Source organism: Sitophilus oryzae, unplaced genomic scaffold, assembly GCF_002938485.1.
Source record: "Sitophilus oryzae breed Bouriz unplaced genomic scaffold, Soryzae_2.0 scaffold_551_pilon_pilon, whole genome shotgun sequence".
Lineage (NCBI taxonomy): Eukaryota > Metazoa > Arthropoda > Insecta > Coleoptera > Curculionidae > Sitophilus > Sitophilus oryzae.
Window position 1 is genome coordinate 3400086 of NW_022147142.1, and position 22431 is coordinate 3422516.

The 22431-nt window shown below is 31.8% G+C and overlaps 1 long non-coding RNA gene across 1 annotated transcript in view; it reads right to left on the bottom strand.

Annotated features, from left to right (window-relative positions):
- Positions 1–18353: 18353 nt before the first annotated feature.
- The window catches only part of LOC115887101, a 146054-nt gene continuing 141976 nt past the window's right edge, over positions 18354–22431 (bottom strand). The window contains exon 5 of the long non-coding RNA XR_004051008.1: positions 18354–18459. This is a non-coding gene — a long non-coding RNA (uncharacterized LOC115887101). The remainder of the gene's footprint in view (positions 18460–22431) is intronic.

Below are 22431 nucleotides of genomic sequence, written 5' to 3' on the forward strand. Positions count from 1 at the left end.
GACTCGAAATACCAAGTGTGTGATATCAAATTATTCGTAAAAAAATGCTTTTTCCAAATATGGTTATGAGCCACCCTCGTTCCATTTGAAAAAATTGAGTTATGATTAAAAATACGATTTGGGTATCTTTTAACCGGCCAGGAGAAGACACTAAAAACATTAAACGATCAAATCTATTTTTCCAAGAGTCCTTGATTAAAAATTAGTGTTTTTAACATAGCCATGGCACTCTAGATTGAAATTTAAAGTACAATTTGTTTTTAAGCGAATATGTCAAAAATTTACATATGATATGTCATTCAATTTAGAGTGATATTTTCTATCGAATAAAGTAAAAAAATATCGAGGGTGCCATTTAAAAATCAAAAGTTGTAGTCATTTCCGGTGAAACAGGAAGTGACTGAAACAATTGTATAATATATCAAACAATCCTTATTTGTCATATACTAACATACCAAATCTCATTTTCTATCTGAAAAAATAAAAAAGTTATAGGGGTTATATAGGTTATGTTAGTATATGACATAAGTAAGGATTGATTGATATATACAATTGTTTCGGTTACTTCCTGTTTCACCGGAAATGACTACAACTTTTGATTTTTAAATATCACCCTCGGTATTTTTTTACTTTATTCGAAAGAAAATAACACTCTCAATAGAATGACATATCATATGTCAACTTTTGACATTTTGGCATATGGTATATTTGAAATTATAACTTGCGGTTCTAACGAAAATTTGACTCGAAATACCAAGTGTGTGGTATCAAATTATTCGTAAAAAATGCTTTTCCCAAATATGCTAATGAGCCACCCTCGTTCCATTTGAAAAAACTGAGATATGATTAAAAATACGATTTGAGCATTTTCTAACTGGCCAGGACAAGGCACTAAAAACATTAAACGATCAAATCCATAGACTTAAAATAAAATATAGACTACACTATTTACATCTCAACGCGGTCAAACAATATTTTTGTACACATGTTTACTTCTGGGTACAGTCGACCGAGCCTTTGTCATCCAGCCTATGTTGTCACGTCTTTAATATTATCAATATTTTTTTTTCTTGTTATACACATATATTGAGATATTAATACTACAGTTTAATAAAGTAGGTTTTAGTATTCCATAGATGTATTAAATAGTCCCTATACTACTAAATTATAAGTCAGTTTACTGTTTAAAAGGATAAGTTCTTACAATATGACAACTACCGGGATTAGAGGCGAGGGAGCCTATTCATTCATTTATTACCTTGTAGTACGCGTCGCACGTGTGCCGGTAAAGTTTCTTTGCTGCCGCTATGTCCCCGGCTGTATTAACGCATTTTCTTAGCTTGTAGTCCTTAGTGTTTATTTTATTGACTTTTTCTGTTCAAGAACTATAAAAATATGGTTCGACAGTGCCAAATTTTCAAGAAATTTGACTTAAATAATCCATTTAAGTCTTGAAACGACATTCGACCGGTAGGCAACTCTCAATTTACCCATTAGGAGTCAGTGGCGTTGTTGTAGAAAGGCGCTTATTTAGATAATATTATAGTAAAATCTAAAATCTGAATTTTTTTCTCTTACATTACATTATTTACTTACTTACATTGTAACAAAATCATAATTATAACCCTGTTAATAATTAATAATGTTTTTATTAAAATATATTCCGGTTTATTCTAAAATTAACTTCAGAATCTAAAATAACATACAAGAATTTTAAAATGATATTACATTATGAAACAATATTTCTTAATATACCGGGTCGTCTCAAAAGTGGCTCGCTCACCCCTATAACTTTTTATTTTTTCAGATAAAAAAAAACAGATTTGTATGTTAGTAGGTATATGGCATACATTAGGATTTATTGACATATTCAATTGTTTTGGTCTCTTCCTGTTTCACCGAAATGATTACATCTTTTTGATTTTTTAAAGGCACCCTCGGTATATTGCTACTTTATTCGATAAAAATGACACTCTGAATAGAATGACATATCATATGTCAACTTTTGACATTGTCGCTTAAAAACAAATCGTATTTTAAATTTCAATCCAGGGTGTCATGGTGTTGTTAAAAACACTAAGTTTTAATCAAGGAACCTTGGAAAAATAGTTTTGATCGTCTAATGGGTTTCGTGTCTTGTCTAGGCCGGTTAAAAGATGTACAAATCGTATTTTTAATCATACATATGTCAATTTTTTCAAATGGAACAAGGGTGACTCATTAGCATATTTGGAAAAAGCATTTTTTTATGAATATATTGATACCACACACTTGGTATTTCGAGTCAAATTGTCGTTATGAACCGCGTGTTACAATTACAATTAAACCATATGCGAAAATGTCAAAAGTTGACATATGATATGTCATTCTATTCAGAGTGCCATTTTCTATCGAATAAAGTACCGTATGATCGAATAAAAACGGCGTCCAGTTGGCTTGGAAATGACGATCGATGCCATTTCCTATATAAATTTACATATAAAATGACAGCGATCTTCATTTCATAGCCATCGCTGACGCCGTTTTTATTCGATCATACGGTAGAAATATACCGAAGGTGCCGTTTAAAAATTAAAAGTTATAGTCATTTCCGGTGAAACAGGAAGTGACCAAAAACAATTGAATGCGTCAATCAATCCTAATTTATGTCATATACTAACATACTAAATCTTGTTTTTTATTTGAAAATATAAAAAAATTATGGGGATGAGCCACTTTTGGGACGCACCCGGTATAATAAAGACAGTACCGAGTTAAATAAATGTAGTTTTCATTTTATCCACTTCCTATCACCTTCCTTGCTTTAATGGAACAGATTTATGTTTCCTCTAATTTACATAATAAGACATCACTTAACCAGAAAAAAAATTACAACAATCATATTTTTTTCTCTCCTGTCGCCGATTCTATTATATCTGTGGAATAGATCCTGTTTTGATTAATATTAGGGGTTGTAAATGTTTGACTAAAATTAATAATTTATTATTAATTTCAAAAATTACGTAATTTCGATTATAAAATTTCTTCTATAACGTGTATTTTATTATTTTTATCCTTTTTGGACTCTAAGACGTTTTTCTAAACTTTATTTAAAAAACCTGTCCTAAATCTTAATAAAATATAAAAAAGTTTAAATACGATATATTTTTTAATTTAATTATAGCTTCATTAAAATAAAAAAAATACCCGGCTATGATACGGAGAGTTCAGGTGTACTTGAGAAACGAAAGACAGTGTTGTGTTTCTCGGCAGAGTCATCAGGGAACGACCGTTACGACAGAGACAACCTATCTATCGCTCGTGTCGCACTCGTTATAACCTAAAACAATAACACAACAATAACAAGATATTGTCTGACCGCATGTTCCAGCTATTTATGAATGAGATGCTCAGTCTATATTTTATTTTAAGTCTATGATCAAATCTATTTTTCCAAGGCTCCTTGATCAAGAATTAGTGTTTTTAACATAGCCATAGCACTCTAGATTGAAATTTATAATTCAATTTCGTTTTAAGGAAAAATGTCAAAAGTTCACATACCTATGATATGTCATTATATTCAGAATGTCATTTTCTATCGAATAAAGTAAACAAATACCGAGGGTGCCATTTAAAAATCAAAAGTTGTAGTCATTATAGAAATTAAAATAGACAAAAATTTCTTTGAAAATCAAATATTGCCAAAGCTGGTTTAATTTTTATTTTAATTGTTTTTACCGGAAATGAATAAACATTTTCTTTTGAAACATTTGAGCACACTTTCTTGATTAAATAAACGAATCGGCCGATTAAAAAGGCTTTATGTTCAGGGGTGCAACTAGATATATATTTTTAGGGAGGCTCAAGTCTTTTGGGTGGGCTTAGATCACTATAAGATAATATTGATGTAAGGTTAAAACTAATTTTATACGACACGCATTGGTAATCCGGGGGGCTCAGCCCCCCTGGCCCCCTCTAGTTGCGCCTCTGTTTATGTTGGTAGTCATAGCAAATATTACCGATTGTATTGAGATTTTTCTTTAAATCGGATATTTTATCACTTTCGACTGTAATATTTTTTTCTATTTGACATATAACATTTTAGATTTTAGAGTTTAAAAAAAAATGAAATTCAATCTGCGTTTTGTGTACGTAAAACTGCAATTTTCATAGCAGTGAAATATCAAAACCACTAAATAGTAGGAATCAGCGACTTGTCTCATTATACTACTCAATTATTTTGAACAGGTAAAAAGATCACAGGGAGCCCCTTTTGTCATTAAACCACGCTAGACCGAAAACATTGTTGCCTAAGTATTGTCGCTTTTATTGAAATATATAATATACCGTATGATCGAAAAAAAAGGCGTCCCGTTGGGAAATGACGATCAATGACATTTCCCATGCATATATAAATTTACATATAATAAAACAATTAATAATAGCCGTCTATCAAAGAATAAAATCGAAATTATATTACCACAGAAGCCTCTTGATTTTTAAGACTGAAAAAATTCAACAATATTATCAAGTTTTTTTTAATTTTCTCTAAAACAGTATGGAAATTTGGAAAAGTATAAACGGCATTAACCATTTTAGAACAAGCAAAAATTTTTATGAAGAATACATTTTTCTCAAAATGTCAATAATAAAAAAGTTTTTCCTCTTGTAAAGACAAATCCGGGGACATTCTGTAGAATTATATAGAATTATTTATGTAATGGAATTATAATATTATTAATATTATTGTGTTATGAAAAAAACATGTACAAGTTCTATAATTTTTTTTTAGAAATATGTTATCTTATATTGTTGTACAAAAGTTATACATAAGGTATATTTAAATAAACATTATGATTATTACTATTGTTTCAAAATTATTCTTAAAATCATATACTCCCCTACTTAACGGAACATATATTTGTACATAGGAACAAATATCTGAATTATGATACTGCTTTATATAGTTCACTTTATTGCCAATTTAATAAAAATACATTATTAAGTATAAATCCATTTATGCATTTTATATTATTTTAATTTAAAATAAAATGAAATAAATGTAATATTGAATAAAAATTAAAAAAATACGATTTTTTTAAGTTCTGACGCTGGAGAAATAAATACTTTTATCAAATAATATGGGAATTATTCAGATGTGATTTACACTGAATGCGTCCGACCCCAAAAATCAGGCGGTGGGGGATCGTGAACGCACCGCCTTCCACAGCACACCCGCTCTACCCGACCCCTGAGACCGACCCGAGCGGTGTAGCGCAAATGGACTCTTAAGGATGTGATCTACAACTTTTATCTGAAAACTTTTTGATTAAAATAGACTATAATGGAATTAGAGACAATTTTTTAAAATAGCCAATTTTTTTCCCCAAATATCTAGTAATACATGAACTTTTTCAAAAATCTGAAAGGCGCATATTTATGACCTCACAAAACTGCAATTCTTTCCCCATTTAACCGACTCTCTATCTCCAGTAGTTTTCGAGAAACCCATAGAGAACGTCGTAGAAAACACCCCGTGTATTGAAAATACTGAAGACCATATGAAACAGAATAAAAATACCGCGAACATCTCGCTACGACTGTTGACCATTTTTCTCGCGTTTCGCGTGTTCGTTCGGCCTGCTCGCGAGCTATGTGGAAGCAGCTTTAGTACCGCAATCTTCGAAATAGGCAAACCGGCGCCCTTAAAATTGACATGGGATATGTTATATGTCCTGAGCCGATGCATTGACTCGATATATATTTCTATCATTAAATGCTTTTAGATAATAAAATATACGAGCCATCAAAAAAATATTTTCTGGATATGACAAATATACACTCGCAACGGAGAAATTTTTCGTCAAATTTAAAGTGTTATATTTTTGTTATTTTTCGCCCTATTTTCATGACTTTTTTAGCAAGCTGTATATAATTATATCAACTTTAATTCGTAAACTCAGTTTTTTTATAAACTTTATAACGTGAGTTTATTTTCCTAATAATATTTCTTTTAACATAGGTTTTAAAACGACACATATTAAGAGTTTGTGCCTGCTAAGTATTTCTGCGTCTCAAGCATGTCACGCCATATCTGATTTTTATAGGCGTCCTGCGCTCCGATTTAGGGGTAAAGGTATTCCTAGAAAAGCGTTCAAAATCGAACGATGATTGGTCGAAACAATTCTGTTTCGAAAAAGAAAGTTTGAGAATATTACCTAATGCAGAAAAATACACATATTCCGACGCACAGTACAGTTTTGAGTGCGGTGGCGTGAATAGTGTGTCAGTTAAAGTAAAGTTAATTAGTTAGTTAGTGCAGTGATATAAGCAGAAAGCAGGGTGAGTACATCTCACTAAGTGTCGTAGTTTATTAATTAATTAGATCATGAATATTTTGATAAATATATTGATACGTTTTGTTAGATATCATTTGTGTACACATATTATTAAATATTACATTAAATAACTGCGCCGTATACATCCTAGGTCAAAATATAGAATATGAAAGTTAGATAGGGTTAGCTATTAAGTAATGCGGCGGTATACCGATGCGGCAGCTACGTGAGCTTTGTTTAGATAGGCTATTGAATCTCTTTAATCTGTAGAGTCGGTGCTGTCTAGTCAGGAGGAACGCAAGGATAGGCCCGTTGTGTGTCTGTGTGTGTGTCTGTGTGAGAGAGAGAGAGAGAGAGAGAGAGAGATTGGATAGTTCTTTTATAAAGTACCTAATTAGTTAATATGATAGCCACGTAAGCTTTAGGTGGATTAGTGAATTTCTGTTCTCAGTAGAGTTAGTACTGCTTAGCTTGAGGAAGCGCAAGGATAAGTTAAGGCCCGTTAATGTTGCTTGGCAGGATCTGGGATTCCGTAATGTCATAGTAGCAGGGACGCGAATCCTCGTATCGTGTCAAACGTCGCACAGGCAGGGATCTGGGATTCCGTACGCCGTGTGTCAACGGACATTACTATTATGTCTGGGACGGTACCTCCGGGTCTTCAGCGGGGGGAACAGGCCCCCAGGGTCCTCGAATCTCGGTATCGATATGTTGTGTTTATTCTGTTGTCCGTGCGGCTGATTACTCTGGAGTCCGCGCCATCAGGGGGTGCGTGGGCGGAAGGCCAAGTAGTGCATTTGCATAGATATGTTTGTAAATCTTGTATTGAGAGAGACAGAGATAAATTAGTCCATCTAGTAAGATAAATAGAAAATAAATAATAGGTAGTTAGGGCAAAACAATATCGGCATATAGCAGTTAAGTAGGTAGGAATTATGAACTGGACACTTATCCTTACTTTTAATTGTGACAGGTATTAAAGTACGCCTTCGCTCAGGGTCAATGCTTCAGGGATTATTTGGTGAGTCTGTGATTTATTATATATTTGTTTTCCTGACAATATAATACTTTAAAACATTTTAATTATCCTGTCACGAGTTATGGTTTTGTTAGTTGTTTAGATTGTTTATTATTTTATAAAGAAAGTAAACAAAAAAATCTTACACTAATAGTTTGCATTGCTGCCCTTGGCTGCTATAACTACCTGTATACGTCCGTTCATACTGTCATTGAGACTGCATATATCATATTTTGTGTTGTTTTCCCATTTTTCTTTAAGAACCAAGTGAAGTTCATTTAATCCTCTAACCCTCCTGCCAAGCATGTCCCAAACGTCGAACATCGAACATGATGGGCAGTTCATAGTAGTATATAGTTCACAATAATCACCAAAGCCGGCTTGTCATATTGGAAAATAACTCCAAAAGGAAATGTGATAATTGAAAAAATTGCAAATTGTTCGTGATCAGTTCATTTCGCACTTAAAAATTAACCAAAGCATGTATTGACATGAATCAATAAAACAAAATGCTCAGGAGTCATGATTCTGATCGTAAAATTATATTTTAGGAAAATTTACACACAAAATTACTGCACAGGGTGTTTTAAAGTTAAGGTAAAAAAACAACCCCTTGATTATCCCTGTATAATATGCCAAATACTAAAGTTTATAAAAAAACTTAGTGTACGAATTAAAGTTGATACAATTATATACAACTTATTAAAAAAAGCATAAACATAGGGCTAAAAATAACAAAAATATAACACTTTAAATTTGACCAGAAATTTCTCCGTTGCGTTTTTTTTGCATCTGAGTATATAAACGAAAGTTCATAATTTTCTTTTAAAAATATTTAAGTAATATCTTGAATTCAATTTCAATGAAGTATTTACCTATAACCTGAGCAATTTAATATAAACGAAAGTCATATCTTACATATACCGGATGTTGCATCGTCGAGCGGGACATGGAAAATCCCATGTAAATTTAATGGGGTCAATTATTGCCTTCCCTAATTATTTTAAAGAATAATTCTATTTAGGTTTATTGAAGAGCACTAAAACCCACATTCAAAAGAATAACTTTAGATATTTTTGATTAGCCCGTTTACGAGTTATCGCCGATTTCTTTTTAAATATTTCTCCTTTCTTATGGCCCTGTATTTACTTATGAGCACCAGTCAAGGTAAAAGATAACTGTCAAATGAAGTTGTCATTTCAGAAATTTATCTATTTAGTGCTTTATTATTATTATTAAACTCATACCTGCATCGAAAATATTAGCCATGAATTACACTACCGACGAAAAAGTATTGATGATTAAATGGTATTATCAAGGAAATAGTTATCAAAAGGTGTCGGACATGTTTGCTGCTCTGTATCCGAATAGACCGATACCTGGAAAATCTACAATCGTAAGGAATATCCAGAGATTTGAGACTAAAGGTACCCTAATAAATAACTGCAGATGTGAAGCAAGACAGGAACAAAGAGAAGATGCAAGAAATGATACCGACTTGGAAGTTTTATTGCGCGTGGAAGAGAACGATGGAAAGATCAGCACAATTAAACTTGAGGATGAAATAGGGGTAACAGTTGCATATACGGTTTTCGGCTATTTTTGTATTATATAGAAAAAAAATTATATACTCACATTCTATTGACCTTAGAGATTGTAAATACACTGGGGGAACAGAGAAATTGTGTTTCTTTAAGTATTTTTTCAACCAAACAAACTTACGGGACCGGGGAGCGAATAGGGGTGCTGGGTGGGGTAAACGCGTACAAACTGGTAAAACATGACATACAAATATAAAAAATCGCATTTTCCTTTAAAAAAAATTGAGAAAATATAGATTATGCACGGAATTTCAAAATATTTTAATTCAATATTTGACACATATTTGACGTTATGAGAATTTTAACACTTGATTTGACATGACACCGACAGAAGGGAAAGCAATGTTGCCAGTCCCACTGAATTTTCTTTAAAATTTTTATATTTGTAGCAAAAATAGACGGTTACCTGTGTTTTGATGGCTTTGGTTTCACTCTTGTGTTTTGTTTTGTGTTTTCTTCTTTTTCACTAGATTAAAAAATAGTTTATTATATTTTTAGTGCTATTTGGGATCCGTTTCACTTTATGACCCTCAAAATTAAGAAATTTTCTATAAAATGAAGTGTCTATTCTAATGCTGTTAAGACAAACATAAACAGCTTGAGTTGAGGAAAAAAGCAATTTTGGTAAAATAAGAGAAAACATTTTCTAACATAGGGGAAAAAAACAAAGAATCAAACCAAACTAGACCAACCCAATCTAAACCAAACCAACCAAAACCAAACCAACCAAACCGCTCAGTGTGTTTTCATTGCTAGAGCTATAACTAAGCAATTCTCTATACCGCTGGTGGCGATTTAGCCAATATGTTAAACTAAAGTAAGTAAAAAAGTAAATAAAACATTTTAAAACCTATGACGTCATTTTCCCTTTTGAAAAAAAGAATGCATGAAATTCCTGACAATTTACTAGCTGATTTGGTAACTATGCATCAACTCACAGTGTTTGTCAAAATTCAACCTTCAATACTGTCAGTATATCCTTCAATGTAATCTGCCCATGATTTCTGAATAAAACAGTTTTTCATAGTTTTTTTTGAAGAAATTTTACACTAAAAGCTTAATTAAAGGATTGTAAAATGGTTGTGTTATGAGTATCTTTAATCAGAATATTGTTTTTACCCCGCCCAGCACCCCTATTCGCTCGCCGGTCCCGTAAGTTTATTTGGTTGAAAAAATACTTAAAGAAACACAGTTTCTCTTCTTCCCCGGCATATTTACAATCTCTAAGGTCAATAGAATGTGAGTATATAAAATTTTTCTTATATAGTCCAAAAATAGCCGAAAACCGGATATGCAATATATGCAACAATTACCGAAATAGGAATAGATCACACTACAACGTTTCGAATTTTGAAACGACATAAATACTATTCCTTCAAATATGAAAAGCACCAAGAGCTACGAGATGGGGACGAAATACGGCGGTAGGCGTTTTGTTTCGATATGATGGAAAGAAAGAGCAAACACGGATAGGGAATTTTTAAAAAACATGTTTCACTGACGAATGCATGTTTACCTTAAATAATGAACCCAATGTTCAAAATTATCGATATTGGAATAAAGAAAACCAACGCAGATTTGTCGAAACAAGGACGCAATATCCACAAAAAGTAAATGTTTGGACAGGGATATTCGGACACAATATTATCGGGCCATTATTTCTTACCCGAAATTTAAATGCAGAATATTATTTGGAACTACTCGAAAATAATATTTTACCTGCTTTACATGATGCCGCTAGGGAAAATCAGGAAGTTTGGTACCAAATGGATGGCTGCCCGGCACATAGTACCATGGCTGTTCGGGAATATTTAGACAATAGTTTTAACGGAAACGTTATTGGCCTAAATCATACAGTAAATTGGCCAGCAAGGTCTTCTGATATTTCGCCAAATGATTTCTTTCTCTGGGGCCATTTAAAAAACAAGATATACAAGGATAAAAAATACCCAAATCTAGACGAGTTAAAAAATGCTATTTCTGCCGAATGCAATAGAATTTCAGTTTACCAACTAGCGAATGTAAGTAGAGAATTTTATGATCGCCTGGGTTATTGTCTAGCAGTCGATGGAGGCATATTTGAACATCATCTTAAATCCTAAAGTTCTAACAATTTAATAGTACCTAAATTAATAAGTTATTGAATATTGTAATAATATTATATTAACCTTGTAATTGATTACTTTATTTTACTTTAATTCATATTAATTTGTATTTATAAATACATCTTTAAGATTTCCGATGTAGGAATGAGTTTTCAATAATAATAAAGCACTAAATAGGTAAATTTCTGAAATGACAACTTCATTTGACAGTTATCTTTTACCTTGACTGGTGCTCATAAGTAAATACAGGGCCATAAGAAAGGAGAAATATTTAAAAATGTAACAGTCAAATTTCCTCGCAACGACCTCTGTGTGCTAGCTCATAAAATATCGCAAATAGCTATTATTTTTGCATCATGTTTACTATAATTTTATTGTTAAATATTATTTTATTTAAATTTTACCATTACGCAACCCGATATACACCGCGCTATAGAGCCACAGAATATTGTTACTGGATGCCGCCCAGCATTAGAATTTTTGTCGACCTCTTTTTATCTTTGGTCATCACTTGTCACTTGTCATTGTCAGATCAAATCAGATGTTTTTGGATTTATTTATCCTTTGTTTTGGTTATTGAAATTTTATAATTATCAGATAAAATTTCGTTGTTAAATTGGTTATTTTTGATGTGGATCGCAGTGTGCAATTCGTTCATTTAATGGTGGGAATTGTGAATAAGTTCGTTCATTGACCGGATATGAAATATGACAATGAAAAATATTCTAGAACGCCGTTTTTATTTATGCCTTTTTATGAGTTGGACTAGTCGAGATATATAGTTCTCTATCTATATCCTGGAGGGAGATTTCCGGTTGAAATCTGATTTTTGTGAAGGAAATCGAATCCTTGCATCACTTCTTGTGTACTCCCCGGCTGAAGAGTGTCGTCGTGAAGAACTGGCTGCCGTTTCGTGAAGCATTCCCTGTGGGTGAATAGCAGGTCTTCGTAAAGAAGGATTAAGGCTTCCGAAACACATTTGGTCAGAAACATGGTTGGATTTTGTTGAGTTTACATGGACCACCGACCAATCTCCGTAAGGGATTAAATAGCCAAATTTTTCCGACCGATATTCCGATTCCACGTGCCGAAGTCCACGTGCAGAAGTCCCCGATTCCACGTGCAGAAGTCCTCGAATATTTCCAAGGTATGCTATAATTCTTCTGTCAATGCTCAACTGATTTTTGTTCATATTGTTGTCTGGTTTTCGACTTTTCCACGCCCACGTGGTGTAGAAAGATTAGTTGAGTGTTATCTTTCTTAAATCTTATTTGGTTGTTCGTAATTGTAGAGCAAGAAGACCGATCCAGACCGTAGCACAGAACAGTCCAGAATTCCATCCGTTCCTGTTGCCCGTGTGTAGAGTTACCCGTTGGACATCATAAACCCTCATTGAGGTAAAGTTCAGATTTGATTAGTCCTTCTTTATTACCTTTATTAACTCCTACACGTTGTGCTAGTCCTTGTTCTATAATTGAGGCTCTTTTCTAAGACAACCAATATTATTTAGGGTTTTTTATGTTCACCTCTTGAAGTCCTACACCTGGCCGGCATCCGTACGTCTGGTGACATCCGTGGGCTCCAGTGACAGTACACCGAGCTGCCAGCACCGCCGTAGCCACCCTGTAGCTATACACCGTAGCTCAGCCGGAGGAACTTCCGAGTTGTTTCAAGATTGTACATCGATTAGAGTAAGACTGTTTAGATTTAGTTTGATATTTGTAATCTACCCAGGATTTTGTACTTAGTTTAAGCCTTGATTATGTATAAATAGATGTACAATGAGGGCTTAGTACAAGCCCGTCTTCTAGGTGGCGCCTTGCCCGTTCTGAATTTTTGTATTCCCCTACGATTTTCTTTGAGGGGAATCCGTTAAACCCGCCCATCGTTCAAAAATGGAAGGGCGCGAGGTCACATCTATTGGGCTACTTATTAGCACGTTTCACGCATGTTTTACGAAAATAGCTTTATCCTTGTTTGTTTCAACTGTGACAAGAAAAAAGGAAAAAAAAGTCATATTCGTTTCTAAATTCGGCAGTTTTGTTTATCTTTCTCGACTTCTGATTTCGTTTCGTTTAGGTTATGTCTTAAAAAATAATTATTTATAATCTTTTGAGTTGAAATATACCTTAATGCATATCTAAATAATTAAAAAATCAATTTTTTCGTCCCTCGCGAAGAAACGAAACAGTATTTTTGAATATTTGGATTACAAACTATTATTTTATGAGTTTTATGTGTTGTGTTTACGTGATGTGTAATGTGTATTTTGTACCTGTTGGATAATATTTTGAAACATATTTAATTAAACAAAAAGCATCTGTATTACAGGTGAGTAAATACTGTTCATATTTATTTCTAAATTCATATAAATTTGTTTTAAATCACTCTTGGTTTTTAGAGTTTTTTATCTTAGAGTTTTACTCATAGAGAGTCTGAGATAAGTTTAATAATAAACATTAAATTTGATAGATTGATAGATAGATTAAACGATAATGGCCAGTTGACTTAAAAATTTAAAAAATACTGATTTTATGCTATAAATTATGTTTCATTTCTTACTTTGCTTTTTTGGAACTGTCAGATATATTGTGTATTTTATAATTTTTCTTAATTAATAACGTAAAATATTGTTTATCTACACTCAACCCTGTGTTTAGATAAAGCTTCATATCAGATTTCCTATTTTATATTTTCACTCAAATCATATTTTTGTAAAATAGGTATGCTTGCATGCAAAAGTAGCGTAAATTTGACAGGGAGGTATTTTTATAGATATACAGGATGATTCGTAGATTTAAATACATATTTACTTTAGAGTTGTATAGTTTGTCAAAAGAAAAGCTATATTTTTTATTTTTTCTTGGTGAATTTGTCAAAAAATTGTCATTCCAGAAAATACTATAATGTCGTAATCGTATAGAGTTCATTTTGACCATTTTTGGATTAAATTTTTTTGTTTATATAATAAAATATATATTTAAAGCCCTTTCTAAGTTAAAAATAAGTAATATGGAAGTTTTTTACTGGAACTAATTTAAGGTAATGTTCTCTTCATATAATTATATAAAAATATGCTAAATTCCTAAATTATTTATATGATTAAATTTTCTTTATATTATTTTTTTTGTATTATATACAGGATGAGTCAAAACTATATATTATATTTTTCTTTGCTATTTCAAATGGAACACTGTATTTTATATCATAAATCAACAAATCTTTTATCCAACTTTTGTTTTGTTAAGATCTATATCCCAGATTAATAGTTATTGGATTGTTCTCAAAATTGTCTCTTTGAGAATAAACATGATTTGTTTTTCGCAATTTTTATTAGTAGGTTTGTCGTTAAAAGTGATGTATCTACATATTTATCAGCGACAAAAATTAAGAATTAGATGTCTAAAATAATTTCCTAATTATTTTTTTACTTAGCGTATCAGTAAATATTATTTATTTTATCGCTGCAGCTGAAAATAATTATGTATTCCAAAAGAGGACATTACTGTATAAATATCGATTATTTGGATTTAAAAATTATTTTTCAAAACAAAGTTGGAAAAAACTACGTTTATGTCATAAAATGTGGAGTTCTCTTTGAAATAATCGAGAAAAACCCAACATCTAGTTTTGACGCCACCAGTATATATCATGCATTATAGTTGATTATACTGCAATTTATTATACATACATAGTTTTGTTTGGTGAAAATGAAACTTTCTAAAAGTATTCCCAATTAAAACATATTAAGAATTTCCTACATTATAATTTTGAAAGACGTTTGAGTGGGCAGACAATTTGGTCTAAAATAATCATATGTCTAAAAAATTTAGTCTAAAATAATCAAAAACACATATAACTCGCTTTTAAAAAATTTAAAAGAAATAAGTTTGTTTATTATATTCATATTTTATTAAATTATTATAGGTGTGACTGCTAAGTGGTCGTACTCGCCACTTTAACCAACCATTGGTGGGTCCATGGTAGGACCTTCAGAGATTAAAATGCGAATTTTTCATACCATGTAAATCTATATACATATATTAATAAATGCGTTTGTTTTATTAAATTTGTTTTCTTATACGGTATGAGCGAAAAAAAACGGCGTCTATTTGTTTACGTACAAATATATGACATCGATATTCATTTCCAAGCCACCTCTGACGCCGTTTTTTTATCGTATGGTATACACTTACATATATATCCGTTATCCTTTATATCCGATTTATTTCTAATAATTATAAAAATAAGATACCTGATTGATTCTTTCGAAATATTATAAAATGAGATATCAGGAAATAAATAAAGTTAATTATCTCGTTTGTTTTGGGAATTCACAAAAAAGGGTATAGAGAATCTTAAGAGACACAGTTCAAATATTATTTTTGAGTATAATGGGTGCTTCAAAAAATGTGGCGGATATAATGTAACATGTTTTTTAATGCAAAACTCTTATTTATAACCTTTATTTTATTTTCGATTCTGCCTAAAATTCTATAACTTTTTTTTTATAAATAACGTTAGTATTTGCAAAAAAAATTATTCCTATATTACATAATTGTCAGTTGTTTCCGAAGTTGGGCTATACAAATTTGGTAGGAGTGTTTTACAGAGGCGAAGAAAAAGATATATGTAAAAATACTTGGAGTTAGATGCAACACTGTGTTCAAACAGTTTTTTTTTGGCTGATCCTATATATTATTATTTTTTCTAGTGATTTTACAAAACTTTTCAACATTTGTTAAGAAAGTATATTAAGTACATCTATACTCTATACAGCTTGCAATCTGTTCTGAATTTTTCAATTTTTATCCTTCTTTTACTTCATTTACACTATAACAAGTTTTGCCATGACAAAACAAAAATTATTTATTATTAAGCATTAAAGTAATTTATATAGTTATATGACATTATTAATAGAAATTGAAGAATTTTGTAAAATCTATCAGAAGAAATTATAATATACCGGGTGTTTTTCAAACGTGGCTTGATTGACGTATTCAATTAGTTTCGGTTATTTCTTGTTTCACCTGAAATGACTACAACTTGGTTTTTAAATGGTACCGTCGGTATTTTTTTACTTTATTTGACAGAATATGGCATTGTGAATAGAATGATTTAATGTCAACTTTTGACATATTTACTCAAAAAAATTGTATTTTAAATTACAATCTAGAGTGCCATGATAAAAAACAACATGTAACCGGTTGTAAAGGTAACGACAGTTTGACTCGATATACGAAGTGTGTGGTACCAAATTACCTATTTACCAGGTACCAAAAAGGAAAAGACAAAAAATATTAGACGATCAAATCAATTTTTCCGAAGCTCCTTGATTAAAAATTAATGGTTTTAACACAGCCATGACACTAGATTGAATTTTAAAATGCTATTTTTTTTAATTGAAAATGTCAAAAGTTGACATATGATATATGTCATTCTATTCAGAATGTCATTTTCTATCAAATAAAGTATAAAAATACCGAGGGTACCATTTAAAAATCAAATGTTGTACTCGTATACATTTCCGGTGAAACAGGAAGTGACCGAAACTAACGGAATACGAATCAATCTCGATTTATGTCATATACCTACTAACATTCCGAATTGGTAAACCCCGAATTTAATTTTTTTATCTGAAAAAATAAAAAAGTTATAGAGGTGAACCGCTTTTGAAAAAACACTCAGTATAGGCTGCGTCATTGAAAGAATCTGCAGATATTTTTCTATTTTAAATACGTAGTCGAATTTCAAAAATATATATTGAACACCCTGTAGCTCTACCTTAAATATCTACATATAAATATCTAATATTTTTTCTTCATCAACAAATTGAAATATTATAAAACTAGTTTTAGGTTACACCATTATACAAGAAATATACGTAAAAAAAGTAATAGAATTTTACGCAGAATCTAAAATAAAATAGGATGTTACATTTAAAAAAAACATTATGTTAAATCCGCCACACTTTTTACAAAGTTACAGACGTAGGTAGGTATAGTTTCATATTATATTCTTTAATTATCCATCTAAAAATAAAATATTTATATACCTAATATAATACTTTAGTATCCAACAAGTGGCTATGAAAATCAAAATAAATATAAATCCATGTCCAAAAATAAAAAATGTAAATAACGCTTTGAGGTATAAATTCGGTTCGAATCAGATAAGATATTTTTATTCTTTACCGAGAATTAAATTCGAAGAATTCCTAGTCCCTACTTCTTTGCCAAATTCAATAGTCTCCGCCCCTTTTTACGTTTTAATTTCTGCCACCAGTTGGCAGCATCGACTTATACAGGCTCATTGACTAACTATTAATATATAAACAAGGGTTTAAGTAAGGGGGATTATGACGTCATACTTTAGTTTTATTGATTTAAATTTCATTTCACTTTACATCTATTTTCATTTACCTTGAATTACATTTCATTCATTTCTTTTCTTTATATAATAACTTTTTATATATCCTATTTAACTTTTTAATATTTCAATATATTGCTTAAATATTTTTAGTAGTATTATTTACAGTCTAGTCTCATAGTTAAGTTAGAGTCACTTAAGTACAAATAGTTATAGAATATTTGAAGTTCATGATAGTTGCACTCAACAGTTCGAGGTTAGTGTTGAAGTCTACTTAATAGTTACATCTTTATTGCCGAGTTCATAGAGTATAATCTCGTGGCGCCCTTTTATTAATATCTTTGAACCCCGACCACCCGGCTGTTAAAATTAAAAAGCTAGTGGCCTCTATGCAACTCATTCAGATTAAGTAAACTTGTGTTTTATTGAACTTCGAATAAGAAAGGGCGTGGCAAAAAGAAATCGGCGATAACTCGTAAACGAGCTATCAAAAATATCTAAAGTTATTCTTTTGAAAGTGGGTTTTAGTGCTCTTCAATAAACCTAAATAGAATTATTCTCTAAAATAATTAGGGAAGCCAATAATTTACCCCAATAAAATTTACATGGAATTTCCTATGTCCCGTCCGACGATGCAACATCCGGTATAAAATGCTAATGTTTATCTGTGTCGTCTCTAGTGAAGTAACGACTTGCGCTAGAAAGTTGCTTTTTTTACTAAAAAATAGCTAATTGGCTCTTCTAAAAACTGCCGTCGCCAGATTTTGTTTTTCATTTAATTTAAAAAAAAGTATTTTTTCCTGATGTGGCGGATGCGCCAGGCTTCAACTAGTAAAATATAATTTTATAGATTAGTTCAAGGCTAAAAATCATGTTTTAGAAATACTCACCAGGAAAAACAAAAGAACCTTATGTTTCAAAGTCCTGGCAGCTCTGCAATCCATTATAAGTGAAATATGTGTTCAAAAAACTATTTGTCCAAGTCAGGATACTTATTTACATAACTTTCAAGACGCCTATACTTCAATCAATATGTCATGTACCATTAGCTAAAAAAATAATAAGTACCTATCATTTAAAAATAAATACATTAACAATTATAAAAATTATAACTTACAACACAAGGTAAAAAGGAAAGAGATATTAAAATATTACTAATTACCACACAGCTGCATAAATATACTAAAGAACTAATTTGATGTAAAATACATTTGTATTAAAATACAGTGGCATAAATAAGATCAATGTGATATTTGAAATGGATGTGCTAACTTTGTTTATTTTTATATACCGGGTGCGTCTTAAAAGTGGCTCAACCATAGACTTAAAATAAAATATAGACTGAGCATCTCATTCATAAATAGCTGGAAATGCGGTCAGACAATGTTTTGTTATTGTTGTGTTATTGTTTTAGGCTCTAACAAGTGCGACACGAACGATAGATAGGTTGTCTTCGTCGTAACGGTCGTTCCCACACGACTCTGACGAGAAACGCAACACTGTCTTTCGTTCCTCAGTACACCTGAACTCCCCGTACCATAGCCGGGTATTTTTTTTTATTTTAATGAAGCTATAATTCAATTAAAAATATATCGTATTTAAACTTTTTATATTTTATTAAGATTTAGCAGAGGTTTTTTAAATAAAAGTTTAGAAAAAAGATGAGTCCAAAAACGATAAAAATAATAAAATACATGGTATAGAGAAAATTTTAATAATCGAAATTTCGTATTTCATTTTGAAATTAATACTAAATTATTAATTTTAGTCAAACATTTACAACCCTAATATTAATCAAAACACGATCTATTCTATAGATATAATAGAATCGGCGACATATGGAAAGAGAAAAAACTTTATGATTGTTGTATTTTTTTTCTGGTAAATGATGTCTTATTATGTAAATTAGAGAAAACAGAAATCTGTTCCATTAAAGCAAGCTTTTAGGAAGTGGATAAAATGAAAACTACATTTTAGTGGAGTAAAATCAATGAGAAAAGTCGCTTCCTTCTGGAAATTTTTTTTAAGGTATAACCACATAAACTCGTTATGAAATGATCGGTTAGGGCTTTGTGCATGTGAAATGACTAATTACGACCTTTTTGGCGGGGACACAAATTTTTTATCCCGGAAAATGTCAAAAAGGTATAACCATGTTTTTTTACTTTTCCTACGCGATAACTCCTAAACTAATCAACTTATTCACATACTCTTTTTTTAATCGATTGGGAACACATAGGCGGTGATAACTGAAGTAATTAAAGTTCCATAGTAAGGGTATTTTTTTTTTGGAAAATGGATTAAACTTCAAACATTAACTTTATTGTATCATTGTTTTCGGTAAGCGAGAAACTTTTTTATTTGAAGGAATTTTTACATAGTATCTGCGTATGAAATAAAGAAAAAATATTGAAAAGGTTTTTAAAACTTATTACAACCTTCTATTACTAATAGTTTTATAGTTATCCTGATTTAAAGTTATCAGTACCCGTGCGCGCGCTGTAGTTAGAGACGCCGCGCTATACCGCCCGGCCTGCATCACGTTGTACGGCGTGCTAGATGAGGCATTAATTGATGTTTTAGAGCAGTGATTCCCAAAGTGGTCCAGGTGGACCCCCAGGGGTCCACGGGAGACTTGCTGGGGGTCTACGTAGGCGTGAACAAAAAATGGGGGTCCATAAGATGTTAATGGGGGTCCACGAAAATTTATCTGCTTTTGATAGTAAAGAGCAAAAATGTAAGCATAGTTTTTATAAGGGCCTACCTACATTGTTTTAAGTACCTATCTAAGCAGATAATATTTTAATAAGGCAAGCGACTGTTACTTGTCCAAACTTGCGTATTCGATATTACGTACAATTTCGTGTACAGACTTGCAAAGCGCTATCCGCCCGACAATGCTTAATGCTTGTTCAGACATGAACTTGATCACCACTATAAATACTTGATGCCAAAGGCAAACGCATTCATTTGTTTCCGGAATTTCAAAAAAAAAGGCGGAATTTGGAAAAAAAGTTGTGAGAAAATTTATATCTGTGTTTGCTAGTGCCGGAGAAAAGTAAGTAACCTACCTTTTTTTTGTTATAGTACTTAAGTATTTTGTTTACGTGTACTAGTCGGTTGATCACAACGGCCTGTATAGATAGGTAACTTAGTAACTTACAGATATTTTAATTGTCCTCTTTCGATTTGAAGACAAACACAGCACGTTTTATTCAATTGTTTTTTCACGAGAGAAACACTGCCTCTCTAAAAAGGCCGAATAAGCAATATTGCAGAGCAATTAATTTTGTAATTTTTCTTGCAAATAACTACTAATTTTATAAAACAGTAATTTCATAATCATTTTAAATTGGTTTTGAAGTAACTATTTTATCAAAACTATTCCTTTTCGGAAAGAGCGAGCGGTGCGCGGGCGACGGGAAAAGGGCGGGGCTTGACTTCGATGCCAGTTTGTCACGTTTTAACAATGAAGCCGCAGACAAAAATACGCAAATACACGGAGCGCGTGAACTCATTGATTTAATAAAATGTTAGTTATCGTTTTTATGGACAATTTTGGGATTTCGACTTTTATTTTTTCCTACACAAATATGATCAGTATTCGATACTGAGTACACCAATTTTTATTTATACTATTAAAAATTAGTGGTAAATTATGTACTTTTAAAATTGATACCGTTTTGTGAAAACGTCTGTATTTGTCTCAGCGGTTTATTAGTTGGTCCCTTTACAAGCCGTAATTCTATTTCCGCGTGCTGACAAAGGCTGCGGTGTGATACCTATATTCAGAAAAAACTTGGTTACTAAAACATTTTTTTTACAGGTAAGGTAACTGACACGAAACATGGCTACAGCAAAGAAAAAATGTCGACAATATAGTATCGATTATTTGAAATATGGTTTTGTTCCATCAGAGGCAGACAAACAATTGCCCATGTGCCTATTATGCAACAAAGTTTTGAGCAATGACTCTATGAAACCATCAAAGCTCGAAGATCATCTAAAAAGGTGTCATACTGATAAAATAGGTAAAGATTTAAAATATTTTCAAACATTGAAAGAAAAATATGGAAAGAGACCCACCATGCACAGTATGTTCGCTTCAACATCTCAAAGTAACGATGATGGCTTGCGGGCATCTTACAATATCTCATTACTTATAGCAAAATCTGGAAAACCGCACACTATCGGAGAACAATTAATTTTACCCGCTGTTGAAGAGGTTTTAAAAACTGTTTTGCACAAATCTCCATTTGACGTACTAAAAAGAATTCCATTAAGTAACAATACTGTACAAAGACGCATTGATGAAATGAGCTCTGATATCGAAAGCTTTTTGTGCAATCATCTGCAAAAAACTCATTTTTCTATACAACTGGACGAGTCAACGTTACCCAGTAATGAAGCATTACTATTGGCATATGTCCGATTTATTGTTGAGGAAGAAATTCACGAAGAATTGCTATTTGCCAGAACTTTGGAGACTGACACTAAAGGCGAATCAATATTTAATGTCCTGAGTAATTTTTTTACGGAAAAATCGATCCCATTTACAAACATTATTTCAGTGGCAACAGACGGAGCTCCTGCAATGGTCGGGCGATATCGTGGGTTTATAAGTCATCTCAAAAGAATTATACCAGGACTTACAGCTATTCATTGCGTAATCCACCGACAACATCTTGTGGCAAAACATTTAAGTGACAGGTTGAACCAATCTCTTCATTTTGTAATAAAAGCTGTCAACAAAATCAGAAGCAATGCATTGAATACGCGTTTATTTGCTCAATTGTGCGACGAAAATGATGAAGACTTCCAACGACTGCTCTTACATACTGAAGTACGCTGGTTGTCGAAAGGTGCATGCTTAACGAGATTTTACTCTGTTTTCGATTCCATATTAGAGTTCTTAGAAAGTAGAGATCCAGATTTAAAAGAAAACTTGATCAAATTCAAAGCAGACATTGCGTATTTGACAGATTTGTTTAAAAAATTTAATGATATTAACTTGCAGTTAC